At 40.0% G+C, this 19,693-nt stretch overlaps 1 pseudogene; it reads right to left on the bottom strand.

The window, feature by feature from the left end:
- The window catches only part of LOC109199793 (alpha-2-macroglobulin-like), a 28,635-nt pseudogene extending 9,803 nt beyond the window's left edge, over window positions 1-18,832 (bottom strand).
- Window positions 18,833-19,693: the final 861 nt, after the last annotated feature.

Below are 19,693 nucleotides of genomic sequence, written 5' to 3'. Positions count from 1 at the left end.
CTTATTCAAAGGTAAGGCACTACCTGTTGAATTATTTCCAAACAGTGCTGAATTGGTTCTGACAAAATTGAAAGTCTACTCACTGAAAATTACTGGTAAAGGTCTGTTTTGATTTTGGTGAAAATCTCATGAGAATTGAAGTTGAAGTAATGATAATGTAAGGTTAAGTGACAGTACTGATTAAAGGAAAAGCAGTTGGACTGCTACGAGGATTTAAATGCAGTTGGACTGCTAAGGAAAGAGAATTTAAAGTAGTTGGACTACTGAATTTAGGATTATAGGTAATCTGGAAACTGTGTATGGTAATACAGTCATAATTGAATATAAAGCTGGGCTTGGACATCAATAAAGTCGGTTTGGTGGTTTCATAGGATGTCTTTAAAAACATAATTAAATTTATGTAGAACGGAACTGTGGGATGTTCTAAGAAGTGCATCGCTCAGAGGTAACGCTTGCCGGAGTCGGGGACGCTTAGACTCCGTCCTCTATGAGGGATAGTCAGTTGGTCACTGTGGAGCTTGGGGCACTCCAGAATAACTAGTGGTTGGACCACTTTGCCGTTTGGAACGGTTTATGCACTTTTTTGGGTAGCAAAGGTTGGACCTTGGGCGTTGGACGCTTTTAAATTTACTTAGGATATTTAGGGATTAGAGCAGATACAGTTTGGAACTGAGACTGTCATTGATGATCAAAAACTTGGAGTTTGTCCCTTGGAGGGTTAATTCAAATTTTGTCTAAATTATGTAGGTTGTGCAATTTAAGGCCTTGTAAATATTATTTAATTTATCAGACGTCTCTGTGTTATAATTTCTATGTTTGTATATAGGCTCTGTCTGCCACGGGCACTGCAGCAGGCTGGTTATTTTGAGAGTGTGTCTGTGTCTATGTAAATGAGATGCCTGTGACTTATTTAGAGTGACATTTCCTGTTTACTAATGAGTGGCTAATGACTGACTGCAGAGCCTGGGTGAAGGACGACTTATATTGGTGTTTTAAGGGAAGAATTGCTTTTATTTCTACTTTGTTGGCATTACGGTTGTTAAATACGATGACTACTTTATGATACATGTCTGTCTCATTTTGCATGTGTGCGATTGGCTTTCAAATGTAGTTTTGTAATGTAACCTGTACACTCCATGGAGGAAACAGACCATGGAGTTTTGGAAGAAGATAGCAGAGATATGACTGGCTTTACGTTTAGTCTTGTGTTGACTCCAATAACGGATGGTCAGACAGGGCTGGTTGAAACAGAGGTGCGTGTTTGCTGTGAAATAGGGGCCACTGACCATGACTCAAAACACAAAGGCTGTGAGATTAAAAATTACTGTGAGTAACGGTTTGACTTTTGACTGGGGAAATAATATGCTTACCTTTGGGTCTATGAAGATATTTGACTTTGAGTGATGTTATGAGAGGTTGAGTTTATTTTTCTGTTTAAAAACACATAAGTATATGCACTTAGTACACCCACTCAAGAAATGATTGTGTGACTGATGCTACAAAACTGACCTAAAGAATGGTGATGTGTGTGGAGAAGTGTTAGTTGTCCTGATGTGTGAAAGAGCGCTATTAAAATGTGTGTGAGTGAAATGAAGGCATATTGTTTTTAGATAAAGATTTAGTAGAATTACTGATTATTTGTAGACTGTGAAATTAAAAGGAAGTCTCTGCAGAAGCTGTAGAAACAGGAAACTGTGTGTGTGTGTCTGGGACAGGAAATGCATGCCCATAAAAGGGAAGCTCACGGTGACAAGTGTGCACCCAGAGTAGGGAGAGAGATTTAACTCTGGGCAGATGAAGCACAAGGGAGGTTTTAAGATAAAAATGAATATGATACTAATTATATGCTTTAGTGTGCCAATACAGGTGGACTCTCTCAACATTGGAACCTTGAGTTCAGCAGCAGAAAAGTAGATTAAAAGAATTGGGAGAAAATAAGCCAGTTTTTGGCTTGAAATTGTGCAGCTTGAGCTCTCACTTTGTCCTTGACCCCGAGAAGAAACGCAAAGGACAGTCAATTTCCTGATGAAGACCGATAGAACATCGTGGATGTGAAGAAGTAACGGAAGCGAAAAGACAGTGCAGGCGAAAGCAGTAACACTGACAACGACTGATGAGTCCAGCAGCATGACAGAAAGCACGAGATGCAACATGCATGCTGGTGAAGAACAGCGTGATATGTCTGCTTGAAGGCACTGACTGTCATATTTGCCAAGCTTGGAGCAATCTTGGAAGAAAAGACTGAAAAGATGAATGGAGAAGAAAACAGAGCAAATGAAAATAAGACTGAAGGAAGAGGAAATACTGAAAGATCAAAACAGAGAAGAAACAGACTGTGTTTGCTGGGGCTCTGAAGCCCGAACAGGACACTGTGAATGAAAAAGGACCAGTGAGAGATGAAGCTGGACGAGTTTGACTGCGAGAAGATAGGAGATGATTGGATTGAAATTGAACCCTGAACTCGTGATAGTTTAGGGATGTCCACCACACCACAACAAAGAGGTAAACAATACAAAAGGTAAAGATAATCAAAATAACTGACAATTATATTAATGAATAGAAAACACACATATACAAATTGTTACATGTGAGATTATTTTTGAAACGAATCAGAAGTGAGATAGTTTGAATGTAGACCTCAGTGAAAAGATGCATTAATTAAATATGAATACATAAAAATGCAATGAAGAGCACAAATAGGATGCAAGGAAGATGCAGCTTACACTTAATTAAGATGATCACATGCCCTGCAATGAAGAAAGCAGCTTACACTCAATTAACATGAAATGCAACGAGGAAAACGCTTACATTCATATTCATGACACAAACATGACATAATTGGTATTTGTGACAGGAGAAAGAGAAAAGGGGGTCGTTCAACCACTCGTGATAATAATGAAAATGTCTTAGTTTTGTTATTTTTAGGAGCAAAGCAGACCCGGACCAGTTCTCCACGGCATCAGTCGGAAGGAAATTCTAGGTTAACATCAATGGATATGTTAAGGCAAGTTTCTGGTTGAATTGTTCACAGGATGATGTGTCCAGGAACCTGAAAAGTAAGCCCTAACTCCTGGCTGAAGACCAGGAGTGCTTTTATTTAAGGTGGGAGATCAAAAGTTTGGGCTAGTAATTCGGGGAAAGAAAAACTGACTGCTTAACTGGAGAATTGGGAAGGAGTCTGGGAGACTGCGAAGCCATAGATGCAAAATACCACACACAAACAGAAAATGCATTAACTTTACAAAGACAAGCTCATGAAGCTTGTCTAATCAAAGCTTGATGCATAGAGACATTGATTGAAAACCCGGCTAAGAACACAAGCGTATGCAATGAAGATCAGCTTGCTGGTTGTATGAGTGAGAGAATGGTGTGAATGTTTAATAAAATAAATGGAAATTAACAGAAGAAAAGTGATTAAAGCAGTTTTATAAGAGTGAGTTAGGAGTGCTTTTGCACTGATTGATAAGAGTAAGTGATTAGTATAGAAAGAAAATGAAAATAATTCAATAAGGTGTTAAGGTTTCAACATGCATTTCTGTTGATGGTGCAGATTTGGACAAGAAATTTATAATTTAGTGTTGACACATTGTTATAACGTGTTTATATTTTAGGCTGAATCTTAAGTATGGTGAAGTGTCTAAGGGGACATGGTTGTGCGTAAAACGGTGCAGTTTGGACAAGGTTTTCAGTGCGTTGAATGGGTGAAATTTAAGATGGTTTAAGATTTTTTGGGGCTGTTGTTTTTCATTTTAATAGAGGGAGTTTTGATAAACATGGACATGTCTAAAAGGGCCCATAGTTTTTATAACAGTGCACTTAGAAAAAACCTGTCAGGTGATTTTGTTTTGTACTTTGATGAGCTAACAATCAGCTCTCTTTTTTCTCATTTTTGCTCTAAGCAGGCCTGGAAGAGAGTGAACTGACGGCGCGGACAAATTACCAAGTAAGGATTGCAGCGAGTCAATCCAGTCAAAAGTATAAAGAACTATTTTCCTAAAAAGGAAAAACGAAATAAAACAAATGATTGAGCTCATTTTGCTGATGTGGAGCATCTGATGACGTGCGCAGAAGGCTGCAGTATCAGCAAAAAATATCATGTGTGAATGCATGTGAGTGAATGCGAGTGATCGGACCAAGAGGGGAAATAAATAAAAGGTTGACAAACAGGAGGAGTGGAAGACTTAATTCTGGGGATGTTGATGTTTGTTTTGAGAAAATTATTTACTGGGGTTGGATTATGTTATTACATTATAGAATGCTAAATGCTAAAAGGGAAACATTGTTTGAGGTAACTCAAGTTACCATTAACTGAGGTAACACATGATTAATAACTGTTCTGTTTAAGTTTATTTTGTGTTGTAACACAGGTTGGATCATAAGTGGGGAAATTGAGTATGAAATGTGAAGTTCTGGTTAACACACAGGTTTTTGTTTCTAGGACGTTTCAAGGATGCAGGCTGTGGATGGAGCCAAGAAAAGATTTGACATGATGATTAATTTGATTTCATTCCTTAAAAACAGGTTTGAAGGCCCGGAGCATGTAGACTTAATATGATATGACTAACCTTTTCTTTTAATTCCCTAACCGGAGTGAAGGATTTTGAGTTTGTAACACATGAGATGTGTCACAAAAAGGGGGGAGTTACAGGATTTAAGGTTTAATTTGAAATGGGTTTTAGGATTACTTGATGATGTTTAGGTTTTTTGATAATTTAGGTATGGTAAAACTGAGGCAGAAAGTGTTATTTTCAGGTTATTTTTGATTTCTAGAATAAGAGGTTATAATTTAGGCGTGCACATACAGATATGTCAAAGGAAAATTGTATATATGTGATTAGCTACATGGAATGTGCTCTTTTAGGGTTACTAAGCAAATGTCTACGTGACTTTTTACCTAATAACCTTTGTGATGATAAACTTCTTTACCGACTAGCAGCTTGCTCTCTTCTTGAACATACAGACTTAGAAAAGGGGAACTTCAGCTCTGAGTTCTGAGAATAACTCTGGTATTTTTGTAAGTAGACAGGAAACACGTCGAGACCGCCGTATAGGGCAAATGTGTTAGAGCTTGTAATTAAATGTGGGCTTGAAAAGAGGAAGCAAATTTGGTACAGGATGTGCTTGAGATGATCAGATGAGAGAAGGGGAAGGTCAGGAATAGTTTAAACTAAGATTGAGAAATTAAATTGGGTGAAAGGGGGGTGTAGCAAGTAGATTCAGGGCAGCTCACAGCCTGGCGTAAACGCAAGGTGCCGTCACACAGCTTAAGTTATTTGTTTGATTTATTTTATGACAAAATAATAAGGAAACATTGAAAACATACAACCCGTTGAGGAGACAGATAGGGTTGGGGAATTGAAAGGGTTGGTTTGTTTAGCATAATGCACTACAAAGTATACAAAGTTTATATAACATGATGCAAACACACGAATCAGAGACACGTAATGAGAAAACTGATTAGAATGTTCCTTACAACTACATGTTTATTGTATGCAATGATATTAACTATGGCTGTGTTGTTTATTGTCTATATTTTGCAGGGCACTCCGAACCACTTGTCTGAACACGGAGGCCAGTCCAGCCCAGCACTTCCTGAGATTGTAGTTGCTAAAACAGGATCGGTAAAAAAGACAAAAGCGCGAGGGGTCAGGTAAAGGTGATGAGTGTCTCAGCAGGAATAAGGGCATAGGGTTGAATTATGGTAAAGGGTCTACCAGCTCATTCACATTTGATTTGTGTGACGTCATTAAGTGTACAGGAGCTAGTAGTAGCTGGAGAGCGTATGATGTACGGGTCTGCAATCACCCCATGATATGCTTAGGGTAAATTTAGTTGATGCAAAGTCTAAGCCGCTCGCAGAAAGCTTAATCACCATTCTGACTGATCAGATGGTAACTTCAGGAACAGTAGCTCAAAAGGAACAGGAACCAAAAGAGAGATTACTTCTGATAACAGATTACTTTAGACTGAAGCTTAAAGAGTTGATAAAGCGCGCCACGGGTCTCAAGGACAGTAACCTCTGGCTTGATTGGGTGGCTCAAGATGCTAGAGAACAACATGTATCTGACTGTGTTGCCTGTGCTTCAGCTAGGTCATGGTTGTTTACAGAGCCCGCACCATTGCATTAGAGGATGAGTGGGGCTATGATTGTATGTTACAGTTAACTAGAAGTGAAGTGACTACTGGCAACTGTACTTTGTTGTCCAGACTTTTCCCTGCCATTTCAAAGCAGACAGCAGTGGGACCATTTATGCTAAAATAAGATAATTACATGTTTCAAGTTTTCTACAGATAATGAAAAGTACAAGGTGGGAGAGATCGACCCAACTAGGTGTGCTGTCACACTCACAGGACGAACCACCAACAATGTAAGCGACCCTACCACGGTAATTGGAACATGGGCAAGAAGTGGGCTCTACTAATACTGTGGGGAAGATATTCGTGTTCCTATGGGAAGCGTAGGGACATGTGCGATGGTGCGATTGGGAGCTCCGATCATGCTTATTGGAAACCAGGTAAAGGCTATTCTACAACATAACACGTGAACTTTAGCTGCCATACGTAGGAGATACATTTTGGCCAAAAGAGGGACCCAGACTACCCATGCATATGATCCTCGTTTGAACTCGCCGACCTGGATAGACTCCATAGGAGTGCCCAGGGGAGTTCCTAATGAGTGCAAGCTGGTAAGTCAGGTAGTTGCAGGATTGGAGAGTATATTTCTTTGGGTAACGCCTAAGAAAAATGTTGGCCGCATTATGTTCATTACAGCCTGCTGAGACTCTCTAACCAAACCAGGGACGCCATGATGGGGTTCGCAGAACAATTAGGTCCGAGTTCACTGACGGGAGAGCAAAATCGAATTATCTAAAACCATGCATGAGTACTCAGGTATCGAAAATCTGCTGGCGTCCTGGATGACATCTGTGTTTGGACAATGGAAAGGTGTAGCTAAGTAAACTTGGCAAGTGTCAGTGATGTTTTCTTTGACTGTACTTTTGGGAATATTGGTCATCGCTAGTTGTGGTATCATTCCTTGTGTCAGAGGATGGTTGGTAAAGATAATGGCGAGGGTTGCGAACCCTGCCTGGGTTGAGGGAAATTCTTTATTCCTATTATATAATCTGCATTATTATGATTGCATTAAGAACATGTTTTACAGCATTGTTTACCAGTAATATTGTCTACAGGGTTCATATTGCATTGAATAGGGTTGTCATCACATTCATTCTATTCACAGGTTTAGTTCATTTTATACACATTGCATAACTATGCTTGTTTAGAGTTGATGTTCCGTCCAAAAGGGTTTTAAGCTTCACTGGTGAGAGTGTCCAGGTGATACATGTTGAGGGAAGATGAGAACATAGTAGGTTAATTGCATGCATGCTTACAATACACATAAATCTAGTAGCAGGCCGGAGCGAAGGCCCAAGTGTCTTCTACTTCTTATTTGAGACCTGCGCCAATTCAGTTTACTTAGTGATTGATGACGAGGGTCCATTCCACTAGATTTCCACTAGAGAGGGACCCAGGAAAGGAGCAGAGACCACTTAAGCATGAAGTGTTTTCAAGTGGGAGCTGGCGTTTATTACTGGACCACCTAGATGACGTGAGGTTATTGTCTGGTTTGCTGAGTCAGGGGACGGCTAGAGAGGGTCAGAGCGAAGGCAGTAGACCTGGGAATGGTGGTTTCGGGGCCCATGATGCCATTAATGGATCTAGAGGTGACAGAGTGGGTCAAGGAGTGACGTCTCTGGAAGAGACGTCAAGAGAGGGAATTGTAGAATTATAGGAATTATTTTAGGGTTACTGTTCATAACCATCATCTTTATCATTGCATTAATTATCATTTCAGCATTTATTGGAGTTGTTGGCATTATGTTATAATTTGTATTACAGGGGTTATCATAATCTAATATTAACATGTTTATTACAAGTGCAGTTACAACCACTTAAATCGTTGAGTTAAATCTATAATCTTAAAAGCTTATAGGCTGAGTATATTGTTGCAGTAAAATAGTAGCTGAGTAAAGGCCTGAATGTATTCAGCTTCTTGTGGTATTTGAGTTTGCTTAGTTACAGGTGACGGAAGGATGTCCAGTCCATGGTGACCTCAAAGGCCGTAGGTCATCACTATATTCGGAAGAGTATGCCACAAGGAGGAACCTCTATGTTGCAGTTAATTCTTAAAATACATGAATGTTCTGTACATGCAAATTATGTGCTTGTAAACGCAAGAAGGGGCGTTACAATACCCTGATGTTATAAAAGCAATCTAGAGTGTATTTTGGGTAGAGATGTACAACTGTTTTGCAGTTTACACCTCTCCACGCTGCGTGCATTAAAATCAATTGTTTGACCGACCTCTTCTGGACTATCGTTGTTTTACTCTCATCCTCAATTTCGAACCCGTAACAACATTTGAACCTATGAGAAACCAGTCGAGGTTTCAGGCTGCTGTGCATTAAATTACAGTGTTGTTTCAGTGTGTCAGCTCACATGGAGTTGGATATCCCCATCAAAGTTATCAGTGCTGAAAGAAAATGAGGCCACACCGTTGCTGTCAGTTGTCAGATTTTGTAGTGAGCGTGTTTGCCACAGTTGTCCTGTGAACAGGTAAACCGGTGCGTCACAAACTGGTGTATTATTGTGGTACACTGCTCTGACCTGTTGACAAACACACAATGCTCTATCAGTGGAAAATACAAACAATTTAAATGTGCTTTGTAGGATAAACTGAGCTGAAAACATTTTAGGCTTACTTTTCCTTCCACATTAGATCCCCGTTCCCAAACCTTGGGCACGTTAATAAAAGACACTTTTCCAAGGACGTAAGAAATCGTGACTCTCTTCTCTTGTGGGAGTGAAACACCTGAATATAAAAACATTCATGTTACAATACTGTGAATGCCTTTTTGGTTAAATACACATTAATGTGTCATTTTAAAGGAATAACACAACTTGCCTGTTCCCTCTTCTTCCACTTTGGCCCTGATATCCAGAACATCTTGAAGCTTTTCGTCCATTTTAGTAAAAATTGACATGTTGAAGGAAAAAGTTGCACAGCCAGTCTTGTCTGCCTAGAAAGAACAATAAAGAAAGAAAATCACTGCTGTGTGCGATATAATCTTACAAGAATCAATCAAAATTAGAATCAAATCTCATTCACAATCAAATCTATAAAATATATTAAATGTTCAAACTAAATTAAATGTTCAAAAATGTAGGGTGGAGGGACAAAAGTCTGGAGGGGTCAGTTGTACTAGACAAAAACAGCTGAAGGAACACTTTGCAACTAACTATGTTACCTGGCAACAGGTCATTCAGATAAATGTGTATAAAAAGATCGTCATAGAGAGGCAGCGTTTCTCAGAAATACAGATGGGCTGCAGTAGAATTGGTTACAGATTTATTGTAAATAAGGTCACTCATATACAATGATTATTTTGTAAGTTTATTCTTGCGAGAAAGCAAGGTAACCAAAAGGGTTTGACCTAAGGACCTGATTGAATGTGTTTGTGTTGTTAAAAGAGAAAGGTGTGCGTCTAAATGAAAAGAAAAGTAACTGTTTAATTCTGTTAATAAATCAGATGAGGAAGAGCCTGCAGACCGAACGCAACTCATGTCTCCTGTCTCTGCTTTTCTGTTAAAAAAACAGTTTAAAAACAGACCCCATCAAAGGCCTGTAACATTTACTCAAACATCAAGCATGCATACAGAGCCATACCCCTCCCCAACCTCGGCCAGTCCGACCACCTCTTCCTCCTGCTCTCCCCAGCCTACACCCTCCTCAGACGCACTGCCAGGCCCACCACAAAGACTGTTACAACCTGGCCTGAAAATGCACAAACTATAGGACTGCTTCACACAGACAGACTGGGACATATTTGAACACCAGGACCTAGAAACTTTCACAGGATCAGTACTGGACTACATCAAGTTCTGTATTTTAACAACGTGACATTGTTAAAAAGCATTTTTGGTTTTGTTTGGTTTTCCCAAACCAAAAACCTTAGATGACCAGCGAGGTCCGCTCACTCCTCAAAGCCCGCGATGCCGCCTTCAGGTCAGGTGACAGAGCTCTGTACAGGGCTGCTCGAGCTGACCTGAAAAGGGGGATTCAAAAAGCCAAGACAGACCACAAAAGAAACAGAGTCCCACCTGTCCAGCAACAACACACGGGAGGTGTGGCAGGGAGTACAAGACATCGTCAACCACCAAGGCTGTGAAAACAGAAAACCTGAGTGTGCAGCTGGCAGAGGAAATAAACAGCTTCTTCGCCCGCTCTGAAACACCACAACAGCAGCACTCATCTGCCTCAGCCCTGCTCCCATCCTCATCCTCACCCTCACCTGGTTCCTGCACCACTCCACTCACTGTAACGGAGCACGATGTCAGACATGTGTTCCTAGCAGTGAACCCCAGGAAGGCGGCCGGTCCAGATGGAGTACCTGGAGTACCATGTGCACACCAGCTCACCCTCATCTTCACCAGACTCTTCAACCTCTCACTGGATCAGGCAGCCATCCCATCCTGTCTAAAATCAGCCACAATCATCCCAGTGCCGAAGAAGTCTCCCATCACCAGCCCTGTGGCCCTCACGCTGGTAATCATGAAATGCTTTGAGAGACTAGTCCTTCAGCACATCAAGGATTACCTCCCCCCAGAATTCGACCCCCACCAGTTTGCATACCGGGCAAACAGATCCACAGAAGACGCCATCGCCACAGCCCTCCACGCTGTGCTGACTCACCTGGAACAGCAGCAAAGCTACAAACGAATGCTTTTTGTGTACTACAGCTCAGCCTTCAATACATCCCGGACATCCTCATCACCAAACTGGTCACTCTTGGCCTCCCCCCTCTCACATCTGTCTGGATAAAGGACTGTGTGCTGTGTGCTGAGCCCCCTCCTGTATTCTCTCTACACCCACGACTGCAGTTCGACCCACAACAACAATCTCATCATCAAGTTTGCTGATGACACCACGGTACTCGGACTCATCTCAAAGGGAGACGAGGCAGCCTACAGAGAGGAAGTCCTGAAGCTGGCAGCCTGGTGTTCAGAAAACAACCTGGCACTGAACACTAAGAAAACCAAAGAGGCCATCGTCGACTTCAGGAGGTAAAGCACTGACTTGGGGGGGGGCACACCTTCCGGTTCCTTGGTGTCCTCATCTCTGCTGACATCTCCTGGACAGAGCGAGACTTTACAGTGTAGTCAAGGCAGCACGGAAGATCATGGGCTGCCCTCTCCCCTCCCTGATGGACATTTATTCCTCCCGCTGCCTCAGCAGAGCAGCAAACATCATCAAGGACAGCTCCCACCCTGGTTTCAACATGTTCAGCCTGTTTCCCTCAGGGAAGCGCTACAGGTGCATCAGCACAAAAACCCACAGACTCAAAAACAGTTTATTCCCAAAGGCCATAACCACCCTAATTCCTCGCCGGTGGAACCCAAACAAACACACATTAAGAGGCTCTAATGCCTGTGTCTTAATCTCGCAGCGCATGTCACAATTTAATATGAAGGCAACAGGCAGAGTGTTACAGGCATGGCCCTAAAGAATGGGCAGTGTAGTCTGTGCTGCAGGGAGAATGGACTGCCATACCTGTTATGTGTCTGTGAGCGACGGAGGGAGAAAAAGGAGAAAAGTCTGAGCTGTCATCGAGCAGAAACGGGAGCTGGAAGCATGTAAATATAATAATAACCACTGCAGCCAAGAAGAGTGCCTGACGAGCCCAGCTGTAAGTAAGCTATTAAGACTCGACTGTACACTGTGTTCGTGTTTTCCTCTGAAACAATAAGTTCCGTTGCAGCAGCCTTTCAACGCCTCTCTCTGTCTCTCGCTAGCAAAGTTGATCCAGACAACAAAGTAAAGCTAGTTTTCAGCTACGAGCCGACACGGAACCCACCGTATTAGCCAGAGGTCCCTTTACTATGGTTCGGAGCCGCGGACCTGTTTTATATACGCACAGAATAGTTTTATATACGAGATCACTGCAAAAAGTGCAGCCTTACCTAATGTCCACCTTACTGTTACTCATTTATATTAAGATTTAAACATCTAGTTGGTGTTGGTATGGCGAGTGTCCTTCAGTAACAGTAATAAATCACACAGCAATAGTACATTCATGTAGTTGTAAAAGCATGATAATAAGTAATCCAAAGTATTCAGAATACGTTACTCTCATTGAGTAACAAAATACATTTTGGGGCATGTAATCTGTAATCTGTAGTGGAATACATTTTAAAAGTAACCTTCCCAACACTGAGCACATTGTTAAGCAGCCTGTAGCCAAAACACATCCTTTATTCCCATTTCGTTCTTTGAATCTAAAACAAACGCCAACAACAGCAGGGCTTGAACTGATGAAAGCTTGCCTGAGAGAGTTCAGGCTGCATTTCCATTTGTGTTTGCATGTGTCAGTAAACCACTGTAGCTATTTCCCATGTACCTGCAACATATAAACAAAGAGGAGTGGCTCAATATTTTTGCACTGTACCGCATTATGATGCCATAATGTGGCCTGCCAACTACTAAAATACTGTGTATATAGCACAAACAGACAAAACAACACTGTACTGTACCAGTAACTCAGTAAATCAGTCAAAACTGTTCAAATCTTTGGATATGTGTATATTCATTCAGCTTGTTTAAGTGTCACAGTCTGATCACAGTATTTTTGAAGTTTTCTCACAGAAATTGTATTCTTTTCTGTGACAGACATAATGAGACACACCACTTGCCTTAGCCCTACCAGTAATGCTAATTATCTAGCAGGTATTAGAAGCACCAACACAACCTTTGCAGCCATTTAGGCCCAACAATAACCACTTCACTCCTTTGGAGCTGACATCTCCATCCAAGAAAGATCAGTTGATCAAGTCACTAAAAAATTCAAACGCATGGAGGAAACAAGTATGAGCCGGTTTAACTGGGTAGAGCAGGCAACCCGTATGCTGTAATGCTAATGCAGTGGCCTGAATGTACCCAAAGAATCAGAGAAAAAAGAGAAATATATCCATAACTGTACCTGCTTTGTCTCTGTGTGGCAGGAGCCACCCATCTGCCATAGGGCCATAAGATCGTAATCATACAGCAATATACCAAAACTGCTATACCTATTAATAGGTCGGCACACATTAACTGTAACACGTCCTGGTACAGGCTGTCCATACGTGTACCTATTTAAATAAAAATAAATAAACATTATGAGTCGAGTTTGCTCTCCAAACTCCAGATTTTACAATACATAATTTGTCCTGAAAGAACTTTTCCTTACTTTGCACACACTTTAGCTTCAACGTCTTCCTGCCCAATAAGCACTTCTTCAGATATATTTACTGTCACATCATATTTGGGTAAAACTGGGGAAAAATATGAATGTCAGCATTTACACTCCATTACAACAAAGAATTTAAGAATAAATAAGACTGACTTACCATATTTCTCCACTTTGAAATTGTGAGATATTTTCCTCTCACCCATTGACACAATGATCTGGTACGGTCCCTCACGAGCCTCAGTGTCCAAGGAGTAAGAAAGCTGCAGTATTCTGCTATTGGATGTTTCATTTAGCCACTGTCCAATCCTGTTACTATTAGGATCCTGTTAAATCAAATGGCAGTGACACCTAATTCAAGATTGTATGTAGGTGTGTCCTCGCTGTGTCTTTTAACACATGCAAAATTTTGGATAAGCTTGACACTGTACCTGTCATCATGTTAACTTTTTGTACAGCAAAACATCAAATTGCTATGCCTTTACATGATAAGTAACAATATTTGCAATATCATTAAAGACTGAGGATATTTGAGCTAAACTGATCCACATATTTCTTCCTGAAGTATAACTAAACACTGACATTTGCATTGCTACATACACCAAACAATGAAAACTGAGTCAAAAACAGTACAGCATGTGTAAATAGTAAAAATACATCAAAGTTGTAGTGATTAAAAATGGCTGACTTAAGATCAGAGCCACTTTGATAAGTGCCCACTATAGAGATGCACAGAGCCCCCCTGTCTCTATAAATTTAGAGGGACTTAAAAATGACCTGTCTTCATTTGTAGCCAGCTTAGTCCCCTTGTGAATGTGAAGCACTTGTTTAAAAATGTTTAAAAATTAAATGATATAAAGAAACCTAGGCTGTAAAGACAGGGAAGCTGTGGCTGTGTTTATGGAGTCATTAAATCAAAATTATTATTACATGCGAAGTGACAAAAAGCTATTGCATACAGCCCTAAAAATCTAACAACCCTGCAAAAGATGTTGTAGTACAGTGACTTTAGTGTACAGTTTGCCCTGCTTCCCTGCTTCCAATGAAAAGGCAGGTGTAAAAACACAATAATTCTTTTGAACATTTGTTTATTTGTTCATTTTCTGTAATACCAATTAAAGGAATAAAAAGCCGGTAATGCCATTGTCAGCTATGAGTCACAGGGCTTTCTAACTTTACTGGCAGTGCAAAGTTGTGGTGACAGCAGGGCTTGACTGGTAATCTGGTATTCTGGATATTTTCCTGTTGGCTGTAAGACCAGTACAACTCTTAGTTGTCAATATCATTATACAGGCTTACAGGCTGGCTGGAATGGCAGCTGCACCTGACCCTACGAGCACTGACAGCAATCTCTCTGGTGTGTTTTTTTTGGCCACTACTTTTCACTTTTACTTAATAATATTTTAAAGTAATGCTACTCTTACTTGAATAAAATTTTTGGATACTTGACCCACCTCTGTATATATGCAACCCAATTTGTCCAATGTGAAACGTTGCACTGTCAGTGACTTGGAGTAATACTGCAGAAGCAGCGTATGCAAGCAGTGAACAGGGAACAATCAAGTCTGACTGACTCCATGTGTTCAGCATTGTGTTGATGCATTTACAAGAGAAGTAAAAACCTTTTCTGGAGATATTCTCTTACCTGAAGTTCAATGACATCATACTGAAAGAAAGAACCAAAGACAGGCGGAGTTAAGAAATTGTTGTGTAAATCACTGCATCCCAATTCTAAACAGCATCATTAACAACACTGTTCAAAAACTCACCAGCTGATTGGCCGGTCGCATCTTATTATCCATGGCAACGACTCTGAAATTCACTGTGAGAAAAAGTTTAAAGAGATTATCTCTCTGTTTCTCTCCTTATACTTTAAAACAAAGGTCCATTAGGGTTGAGGCCATGACTGCTAAAATTAACAAAATAGACACATAATTACATAACTAATTAAAATTGAAATAATTAATTAAATATCTAAAAAAATGTATTATTAATTAAATTATGTATTTTGTTTTTCAATTTTTAATTAAATATTTCATGGTTGCTGTGCTGCAGTGAATTAATCTGTCACTGCAATTTATCAACAAACACAACATCTGATTTTTACCCTACATAGCAAGTCAATACAGATCTCAGATAATGGACTGATATGGATTGGTGGTAACGTGGACAGACTCGAAGGTTACACTACATAAAAATATTAAAAACATATTTAGTGACGCGGCAAGTATTACAAAATACTGCTTATGGTGTAGCTCCATCAGGTCCAAATGAACTGTGTGTGTTAAGCAGGGCACACTAAATAAACAGACACCAGGCCAAAGCATTACTTTGGACTCTGTCTAAATTGTCTCTGTCCCTGAGTTTGATGGGTGACAGATAAAACTGATTAATGAACACTGAAGAAGAGGAAACATACAATAATTAATTAAATTGAAAATCATTAATTGGACAGTGAAATAATTAAATATCCTTATAAATAATCAAATTGAGAAATAATGAATTGAATATATAACAAGGTCATTAAATATGTGTTGGAAACTGGAAATTAGACATAAATACCTAAATATCTGTTAGTGTACACTCAATCATCCAGGTAAGGAAAACCCCCAAAGTTGATTCTGTTCATGTGGACGTTTTCAGTGGGAGAAACGTTTTGTCACTGATCCAGGTGACTTCTTCAATCTCAGATGACTGCAGGTTTCCTCAATCGTATAAACAGTACATTTGCATAATGACTGACACAAGCACCACTGACTAACAATGGGCTGTTAGGTTCTGCACACAGAGGAAGTCCAAAGCAGAGCTCTGGTATCGTACCCAAAAGAAAGTCATTGGTTCAGGGTTTCCCCAAATTCAAATTCTTTATTGTCCCACAAGGGGACAGCTTTAATCACAGTAGGTGATGAGCTATAAGAGGACTTCCTAAAATCAATAATCATGTCTTTAGTTTTTAACACACTCAGTGAAAGGAAAGACTCATCACACCAAGCCACAAAACCATCTACAACCTGTCCGTGGCCTGACTCGTCCCCCACAGGAAGACTGACGATCACTGTATCATCAGCAAACTTCAGGATGTGTCTGTTCGTGAAATTGCTGCGACACTCATTTGTTTACAGGATGAACAGAAGGGGAGAGAGGCAACAACCCTGGGAGATCCAGTAGAGGAGGAGAGCACGTCAGAAAGTACATGATTCACCCCCAAGCATTGTGACCTATTAGTTAAAAAGTCTGTCAGCCAGCCAATCAGACTAGTGTCAAGTTTGAAATGATTGTAAAGCCTGTCAGCAAGTAAGAAGGGTTTAATTGTGTTGAATGCTGATGAAAAGTCAGCAGATAATAACCTTGCATGGGTGTGGGGGGCCTCAAGATGCTTATACGAGAGATGCAGGCGTGTGACAACAGCATCCTCCACACCTCTTCCTGCTCTACAGGCAAACTGGAAGGGGTCAAGATGTTGTTCAACATGCATTAAAATCTGCTTCTTCATTATCTTCTTGAATGACTTCATCACTAAAGAAGTCAGAGCCACAGGCCTAAAATCATTCGATGCCTTAGGAGAACTGCCCTTAGCAACTGGAACTGAAAACATCCAGATGAACAGAAACTTTTTCACATCATTCAAATAATTTATTACATTTTGTAAATGAAGTAATTAATATTTAATTAATGTCTATTGTATATATATGTCTATATTTATATCTATATCTATATCTATATATAATTTATTGAAATTTAATTGATATCACTAATATCACTAATTTATATTTTAATTAATGAGACATTTAACCTCCTAAGACCCAAACTCTTCCACGACATGCATTTTTAATTTCTCTTGGATATTTGGGCATATTGGGGCCCAATGAACATAAAAACAAAGAATTTCCAGATTTTTTTTTTTTTTTACCTTATTTTTGTTTTTAAGAAAAATGAGAGCCACAAATAAGGATATTCATTTAAAATTTTGATGGAACAGTAGCAGTATAATGTCCTCGTAAGTGGATATCAGGCCCATGTAGAGCAAAATTGAGTATTTTGGTCTAAATAACACAAAATGTGATGTCCACATATGTGGACGGCAGGTCCTAGGAGGTTAATTTATTATCTAATTATGTGTTTCATACATTTTGGCACCCGTGGCCCGCCATATACTTCACTCATGTTTTTTTGTACTTTGAATTCCATGTTTGAACATAATTATTTAATTGTGAACAATAAAACTATTAAAGATAAAACCATTAAACTTTCACATAAAATGAATTTGACTCTGTAATCGGGGACAAAAAATAAATCATGTCTGAGTAATGCCCCTTAGCTTATTCCAAAGTTAATCTCAATTACTGTCTAATTCTCCATCACAGCGAAGGTCTCAAAATGGAAAATATAACTTGGCCTTTGCTCTTTGGGGGAAGTTGTGCACTCTGAGTATTCTGCATGTTTTATTTTGCATTACTGTGAAATACAACTACATACCATTCAGACGTTGTCACTGGCTGTCTTTGTTGCAATGTGAAGTTCTTCATTAGTGTGAGCTCAAACATGAAGCTTGTGGGAATTTTTTTAAATAGTTCTGTTCAAAGATGGACTCAAAGTGCGAACAAACATCTCGGTCAACGGACGTTTAAAATATGGTGAAAAGCATTTGCTATATGAACCAAACATTTCACATCAATTACTGTATGTGTGTCCAAATTTTACACCATAAAACTTGTTATACAAATTGGAGATGGTGGAGCAGCTGGCTCATGATGATTTGATATGGAATGAACTGTGTCATATATAAAATAGCAGCACATTGTTACCTTTTTGTCCAGGGAGGTAGATGGGTTTATCTGTTTGGATGAATGTGAAGGTATCAGATGCTCAGATCATCACTTTTCTGACTTGTTTGGAGTAAAATGTGTCTCCTCGTACCTCCACCTGAAAGTCTTGCACCTCCTTTTGTACCAAAGGAGCCTGGGACAGTGGGATATTTAGATAGTCATTTAAGCCAATAATGCTATAAAAACTAACAAACACACTTTGTGTGTGAAAGTGCTGGTTGCCGACCTTAAACTGAACACAGGTTTGAAAGGCCTCATTTGACGTATGTGTGAATAAGGTCGTGTTCTTCTCTCGGGACATCAAAGTGACAGTCATGACCAGAGTCCCACTGGGCTGTCGGAGAGTTGCACAGAATTTGGCCTCAGCTCCAGCGTCAATAACTGCAGGAATGGCCACCAGGTACTGGCTGCATACAGCATCGCACATACAGCAGTTACTGCAGTGAACAACTCGCACAGACAAAAACACGCTGAAGACAAACTCACGGTTCAGCCACCGCTTGATCCACATGCATCCAGTTCAGGAGGACACACAGAGTGCAGCTCAGGATCCAGAGACGGTCCATGACTGATTGTGACAATCCTCAGTGTCACCTCCTGCTAAATATTGGCTGACACAGATCATCCCCACCCACATACACTGTAACAGCCACGTGTTTGAAACGCACTCATGTACTCTGATCTCCACAAAGTCAATCACTTACACATTTACAGTTCAAAATCCAAATCCTGCTTTCAGCACTGAACACTAAACTATACACAACACTAAAGTTTGTCGTTCAGTGTAAAACATTACAGTAACATACAGTGCTCTGATTTTAACAGTGCTAAATCACCTCTAAATGTAATTTGGCTCTTACAAAAAATGTTATTTCTATTCTGTATGTGTCCATGTTTGACTTAACATCAGTGCTGGGATACACCGCTGTAGCCTGTAACTACTGATATTTTCTAAAATCACTGGGAGTTACAGTAGGTTTAACTCCCTTTAACCAGCGTGGGATGTCTGACTGTGCCATGTTTTTGACCTTATTTTTCAGGAAAGACTAAACAAATGTTTGTGTAGTGATAACAGGCTCAAAAAGAGCTGGTGGATTCATCAGTGATGTCACAGACTGCTATACACACTTAAAAGACAAATATGACAATGTTTCTGTAAGAATTCAAAATGAATCATGTTAAACAGCTTTTGTTGCACTTTGGTAAACAACACAGATCATAATTCAGCCCACTGAAATAACTGCAGTGACAGTCACACTGCTGCTGTGGATGGATATTGTTAAGGTTCAAAAATTGGAGAAAAAGGAGTACGAAGGGCTCACAGCCAAATAACAACTCTGGTCCAGAGGATGTGATCAAAGCGAAGATTTATTGATTACACGCGTGGAGTCCGAAGCTGGGCAAAGTCAGCAATCGAACTGAACTTACAACAATTAGACAAGGTTTTATATGGGGACAACAACAAAGCCCCCCTCTTTTGCAAAACAGACAATAGTACAGCTTACGTCAATTCAAACCACAAAATGTTCCGTTACCTTTTACCATAGTTTTAAGAACATTACGTCTCATCTCCATCCCGGT

This window comes from Oreochromis niloticus, unplaced genomic scaffold (genome assembly GCF_001858045.2).
Source record: "Oreochromis niloticus isolate F11D_XX unplaced genomic scaffold, O_niloticus_UMD_NMBU tig00007939_pilon, whole genome shotgun sequence".
NCBI classification, from domain to species: Eukaryota; Metazoa; Chordata; class Actinopteri; order Cichliformes; family Cichlidae; genus Oreochromis; species Oreochromis niloticus.
Note: the sequence above shows the minus strand (reverse complement) of the source record. Positions and strands in the feature narration are given on the sequence as shown.